Raw genomic sequence first — 7,099 nt, forward strand, 5'->3', positions numbered from 1 at the left:
GAATGGCACAGAAACAAAATAAGTGACAGCAGGCAACCTCTGGGAAAGTGTCATTTCCTGAAGAACGCTCTCCTCTCCCCTGGGGAAAAAATAAGGCAGCAGAGCATTCTTTACAACATACAAAGAGCGCAATGGCTGTATACACTCAACCATCATTCCCTAAAAATGAAATGATAAGGAACACTAGCTTACCTCTGCACTGGCTTGCTTCACTGCTTTGCCCTTGTCACAAGCATTTTCTGCTGGTCTGTAATGCCTGAGAGAAGCAGAGAAAGACAGCAATGAGTTGTTTCAATGCCATCACCTCCAGTGCTGATGAATCCACCTCACGGTTAGGAGGTGCCCTTTTTGCAGTGCTCAGTCTGGCAACATCCTCCATTGCACAAATGGACAAGGGAAAACATCACATCAGCTTCCAGCACTATTCTTTCTGAGCAGCAAGAGAAAAAAAGAGAAAAGAGAAAGAAGAGCTCACATGCTTTCCCACTGTCTTCTCTCAACGCATGGCAGGAGCCTTTCTCTTCTGCTGTGTCACTTTCACTCATTGGAAAAGGGGGAAGCCACCAGCACCTGCTCTGTAAAGCCCTTGGTGATCTACTGGGGAGGAAGACTGCAAGACGCATGTTATCCTGCCAGGGAAAACAGGAACATTTCCAAGCATGCTTGCCTCCAAGCACAGTTACCTCACTCCAAGTAAAGACCAGCACACCGAGTTACAACTGGACGTCTCCAAAATGCTCACTTGCATTTTAGAGGCCAGTCAGCAGAGTGACTATCTCCACCTGGAAAGGAGTACCATTAAACCACAGAGGCTCTGAACACCAAGCACATACACAGACATTCCCTGTATACACCTCTACTGCCCCCCAAAGCAGTACTTTCACTGTCACCAGAGATGGGACTGTTCACTCTGGCTCAGCCTGTGGTAGGCTGCGGGCAGCACCATTAGGCTACAGCAAGAGCAAACACATACACCACGCCCTCACGGACAAAAAGAATGAGGTCGGCTATCCTTGCAGATTTTTCAGTAACTCTTTGTTTATACCTGCCAAGTCTGGAACTCTTTGGAATTAAGTCAATCCTTCCCCAGTAACCAAAAGGACCAATAGGGATGGTATGGACCAAACTTCCCAGCTCGAAGGTACTGGAAGGAAAACGCTCTCCACGCACGGGTGTGTTCAAGTCCTTCTCCTTGGTCTAGCAAGGACAGTGCCCATTTGCGGCCATCCTGTTGCTTTCTTCCTTTGCAACTGCAGGAAGAGAGGAAGCTTTCAACAAAGCTCTAGATATAGTTATCTCAGGGCTCAGGCCCTGCTCTTTTCACAGCCCTCTTTTCTCCCCACTCCTGGACATGACACCTTGCGACTGTTCCTAATTGAAAGCTGAAGAAAGATGTCACATTTTCACAGGTTGATCGAGAAAACTGAATACTGCACTGCCCCAGCACACTACAACAGCAGCTCCTGCCTATCTGCTTTCACCAAGTTTCCCCCCAACACACCCAGGGTGTTTCAGCTTTCCAGGAGGGGAGAACATCCCGGGGCAGAAGCAGCACAGGAAGCAGCTGCTCTGGTCCTCTCCCTCCTCCCCTGCTACCTGCGCGGTCACTAGTGCTGCAGCTCTCACAGCTCAGGGCTTCTCGGCACCCACCAGGCCGCAGTGCAGGCTGAAACCCCCCACTGTGTCCCCGGGATGCTCACGGGCAGCAGCTGCCCCCAGCACAGCGCAGAGGTTTCTCTCCCATCCCTCCCCTCTCTTCCCCTCCCGCAGACTCGCCCAGGCCCCGGGGCAGAGCGGGGCCCTGCGGCAGCAGCGCCCGGCAGCAGCATTTCCCCACGCACCAGCACCAGCAGCCAGGGACACACAGGCCCCGCCCCCACAGCTGGAAGTGACGCCCCCTGCACCACAGACCCTCCCACCCCTCACTCCTCCAATAGCTCCCGTGGGGCGTGACCTCGCGGGGCGGGACCCCAGTGAGGGGCGGGAGGGAGGCAGCAGTGCGCATGCGCTGTTCAGGGGCTGGGTTGGGCGGGGCAGGGGAGCCAAGGGGAGGGACCAAGAGGGGCGTGGCAAAGAGTTGGGGGGCGTGGCCGGTCAGGGCAGAGCATGCGCAGTGGCCCAGAGGAGGGCGGTGAGGGGCGGGGCGTAGGCGGGGCTGGCCAGGCCCTGCAGGCGGGGAGGGGGCGAGAGGCGGCTGCTGCCGCGGGGCAGCGTCTCCCGGCCCGGGGCCGCCCGGAGCCTTTAGCCGCAGCGCCAGGAGCTGCCGTGCAGGGGCCGAGGGCTGTGGGCTGGGCAGAGCGAGCGGCTGTGCGTGCGGGGGCAGCCGGAGCCGCCACGGCCCGGCTGTGTGGCAGCAGCGAATGGGGAAGGCCCGGCCTGGCCTGGGCCGCCTCCGGCCCCCGGCAGCCCCCGGCTCTTGCGTCCTTTCTCCTTGTGGCCCCATGGCTCGGTGCTGGATTCTCAGCATCATCCCAGCTGTGAGGAGAGGGTGCAGGTACAGTGGTGCTTGTCGTGTCTCGAGGCTGGAGGCAGGAGGCAGCCACCGCCCTGGTGTCCCTGCTGACAGCCCCGCTTTCCCTGGGGCAGGTCCCCAACTCCTCTTTGACCCCAGCCAGGTTGTGCGCACCGTGAGGAGCAGGATGTGCGATGGCCTTGGCCAGAGCCAGGCTCTCGGGTATCGCGGCAAAGCGGCTGTGGAAGAGCTGTGCCCTTCTGGAGGGCGCACACAGCCCCTCGGGACACCTCCCCAGAGACAGTCGAGGGTCTGAAGGTGACATTTCCTCAGGAAAGCAATGACCCACAGGCCCATCACAGTCCTGTGTGCTCAGCTCTGCCCCACAGACACCTCCTGGCAGCGAGGCAGTGTTGAGGGGCATCTGCATGTTGGCAGGTGCTCGGGGTAGCGAGGACAGATCCAGCTGGGGTTGGCAAAGGTGCTGCTGGTGCTGTGCATGTCGGGGAAGGAACTTTGTGAACTTCCTTCAGACCTGCTGGTCTCTCCATCAGCTTTGGAGTCTCAGGCTCTTGTCCAGGCTTGACAGCTCCTCTTCCTTCCCTCCACCCCAGCAGCTGGGACCTGAAAGCAGAGATGTGGGGAAGCTCCTTGCCTTTGGTGTCATCCCTGCCTGGAGCTACCTGCTGAGAAGCCCCTGGGAAAAGTCCTGGGGGTGAGCAGGAGATGTGAGGAGCCCTGCCCCATGCAGACCCCTCTCCGTGGGGGAATGGCCCTGTCCTGCGTGGGCCACTCCTCCACCCTAGAGCTTCCCCAGCCTGTGTTCAGACTGTTTGTAGTTATCCCTGTGTTGTCCCCAAACTGCGTTCTATTACCCAGTGTGCAAGCACCCAACAGACACACAGGGTCCAGAAAATAGTTTCTTTAATTTCTGCACAGAGATGGGTGCCAGGTGGTAGATCCACAAAGCTAGCACACCTTCTCTGCTTCTTACTCTTCTTCCCTCCTTTTCCTTGAGTCTTCTTTACTATTTGCAGGGGTTTTTTCACAGCATCGCTCAAACAAGGGTGGCAGCGTATCTTTGGCAGGAGACTTGCCAAGTGCTGAGCTGATGGTGATTCAGCTGGGCAAGCTGGTGGGGGAGCAACCTAGAGGAGACACTGACTGCAAGAAGAGTGAGGAAGCAATGGCATGGGATGGCAAGGAAAGGTGCCAGGTGGTGTGGGGAAAAACAAGCCCATCACGACAGCAGCAGGAATGCAGGGAGCTGTGGCATGAGCTGCACAAGGAGCCACTGGAGAGGGCTGAGGATTAGCAGGAAGAGCAAGGGTTGCCCTTGGAGTGGCTGTGTGCTCTGGAGTGCCTGAAGAAGGGCAACCTGTGCAAGGGGCATGGAGTGCAGGGGTGGAGAGAGGCAACTTGGTGGTGCTGCCCAGCTGTCAGCTGCCAGGCAGGCTCCAAAGCTGAAAGCAGAGGCTTGGAGGCAAGGCCATGGGGATGGGTGTGCCCATGGGGACTGCCAAGGCGTTGTGCTGGGGGTGCCCCCAACGATCCCCGGGGCTTGGTGAGGGGTGTTTCCACGGTGAGCAGTAGGGCTTTGTGATGGTGGTGGCATGGTGCCTCCAAGGCCCTGGTGATGGGGCTGTCTCCATGGGGACTGTGTCCCTGCTGGAGCAGAGCCCCTGGGGTCCTCCCACTGAGGAGAGCCGCTCCCTGAGGAGGCAGCAGCTGCCCTTGGGGCCAGAGCAGCAGGACCCCAGGAGAGGATCCTGCAGAGGGATGAGGAGTGGCAGCAAACATCTGCTGCCAGGCTGCACACGCACTGCCAGGCACACCAGAGCGCAGGGGTGAGGTGAGCCATGGGGCTGGAGGCAGGGGCAGGCAGCAGGCATGGGAGCTGCCCGGAGAGCAGCCAGCTGGTTTGGCAAAGGAGCTGGGGTGAAAGAGGCAGGCAGGAGCTGCTGCGGCCAGGGGGGAATTTCTTGCCAGTCCTCGGGACTTTCCCTGGGACAAAGCACAGCAACCTGCATGCTCCAAGGCCCCCACAGAGCCCGTGAGCTCTGCGCTGAGGGGCAGAGAGCAGCTCTGGGCCCAGCTCAGCCAGGCCGCGTGCAGCCAGAGCTTCCCTTGCCCATGGCCCTCAGGTTTCCTGCTCTTCACCAGCCACTCAGACCAAGGAAACCACCTCCACCCTGTGAGTCCTTCTGCCCACAGGTCGCCAGCAGCAGCTGCCCGCAGCAGTGCAGCACAGCCAGAGCCCAGCTTGCTCCCACCAAAGGCACAGGCTGCCTCGGCTGCCCAACGCACAGGGCTCACAGGCTTCTGCACGTGTCCTCGCAAAGGTGCAGAGATGACCATGATGGTGGCTTTGAAAGCCTCTGCCTGACTCCCCGGAGCTGCCGAGGAGCAGGTGGGAAGTGCTGGCAAGGAGCAGGAGGTCTCTGCCTGCCGGCCGGCTGACTGCATACTTTGCCTGGCAGCCTGCAAGGACATACCTGGGGGTTCTCAAGGCAGCTGCCATTTCCCATCTCTTGCCCCACACTGACAAAGCCTCTGCCCAGACAGCCTGGCTAGCAGAAGAAGCAGAGCACTCTCAAGACCCCTGCCTTGCTCTCTCCTGCTCCTGCCAGGGCTCAGCTCCAGCCGAGGCTGCCTCCTGCAAGGCTTGGCCCTCTCCCAAGTGCTTCTTACAGCCAGGTGGCCCTGGCATCATGCGCAACAGGAGGCACCAAACTCCACAAGCCTTCAGAATTGTTTGGCTTTGTACGTCATTTCCACTTGGCAGATTTTGGAAGGACATGACTTCTTTGGGGTGTCTGACATGGCATTTTCATACACCACCTGCTTTGCCATCCCACTGCTGTTCCTGCTGGCATCTCGTTATTTATTGTATTTCCCCCACATTCACACCCCACTTAGGCTTTCTCAATCTTAGCATGCTGCTGGAGCAAAGGAAAGTAACTGGAGTGTGTGGTAGCAGTAGGCGGGGAATACAGAGGGTGTTGAAAAAGTGCAGAAAGCAGATGTGTAAAAGTAGGGGACTCTGCTGAAAGAGTGGGATTTTTCTGCTGTCTTGCTATGGGCAAAAGCAGGAAATGAAGAGAAAAGAAACTGCTGTCTTCCATAGCAGCTCTATGTAAAGAGGTGTGGACAGGATGCAATGGGTCCACATTGGGGCCCCCCGCCAGCAGGCAGTGGGGCAGGGGCTCATTGTAAAGGAGTTTTGGGTGACAAACCAGGAAGAGCATCCCTCCTCCTCAGCTACAGAGGTGAGTCAAGGACAAGCAACAAGTGAGAGGGAGGACTGCTGCACCAATACCATCAGCCCAGGCAACAGTTGCTTGTTCCCAGCACTCCTGCAGCTCCCTGGGGGCCTTCTGGGGCTCCTGTTTGAGGAGGCACACATAAACTCTGAACTGAAAAACTTGCTGTGGATCCTGGGCAAAATCCTGCCTGAGAGACTTGTGTGGCTCGGGAGACCATGTGGCATCCAGGACGCCTGGCTCCTCGGGCTGGGGCTGCCCTGATGCCCAAGGCCCCTCTGGAGATGAAGGAATTTATCAGAAATGTTTGGGAAATAACTGGGGGGAGGGAGGGGATTGCTTTCCTGGAGGGGAGAGGAAATCTCTCTGCTCCCTGGCTGGGCCATCTCCATGGCAATGGCATAGTGAGCCCCCACATGACACGAGCTGAGGTCACAGCAGGATGTGCTGCATCACAGGGAGGTCTCCATGGTGCCGTGGGTGGGGGCCCTCACTGCCCTGCGAGGCCCAGGCGCTGCTGGGCACTGCTCACGCAGTCCCCACCACTGTCCTTCGTAGTGGCTCTGTGGCAATGACAGGGGACAGGAGGCAACGGGGCTGCACTAGGAGCCCTTGTCGACACGCAGAGGAGCAGCAGCATGTTGAAAAGGAGTATTGGGTGATGAGATGGGAAGAGCGTCCCTCGTCCTGGGCTATAGAGGTGAGCTGAGGGCAAGGGACAAGCGAGATGGAGGACTGCTGCAGGGACACCATCAGCCAGGAATGCACTTGCTTGTTTCCAGTGCTTCTGTAGCTCTCCAGTGAGGATTGACACCGTTTGTATCCTTTTATGATTCTAACTTGGCAGAGCAGATTTGGGGCTCTGAGATTTCATCCTGAGATGGCCGCAGCCTCTGTCCTCCTGCAAAACGGGCTCCAACCTCTGCACCCAAAACAGCCTGTTTGGGAGAGCATTTTGTGAACAGGTGGAGGCGCCACTGTCACCCCGTAAGTCTTGGCTACCCCTTGGACTTTTCTCTGGGGGGTGCACTGCTGGGTGAGCCCAACATGACCAACTCCCCCAGCCTCCTCCTGACCCCACACCTCCACTCCCTGGCAACAACAGGCCCAGAGCTGGTCTCCCCCTCACTGCCCTGTGCCCTCATGGGGCTCCTCAGCCCTCTGGAGTGACCCCTCCAGGACCCCCTCCCAGCCCTTCCAGGCGCAGCAGGAGGGCTGCCAAGCCTTGGGGATGCCTTGGAGAAGGGGCCGGGGCAGGAGGGCCGAGAGGACACTGCCCTGCACTGGCGGCAGCAGCACCTCACCCGCAGGCTCCGGCGCCCCGGCCATCCCCAGGGCCCGAGCGCCGGCACCAGGGCTGGCACCAGCACAGGCCCCAGGGCTG

This window comes from Rhea pennata, unplaced genomic scaffold (assembly GCF_028389875.1).
Source record: "Rhea pennata isolate bPtePen1 unplaced genomic scaffold, bPtePen1.pri scaffold_23_1, whole genome shotgun sequence".
NCBI lineage: Eukaryota > Metazoa > Chordata > Aves > Rheiformes > Rheidae > Rhea > Rhea pennata.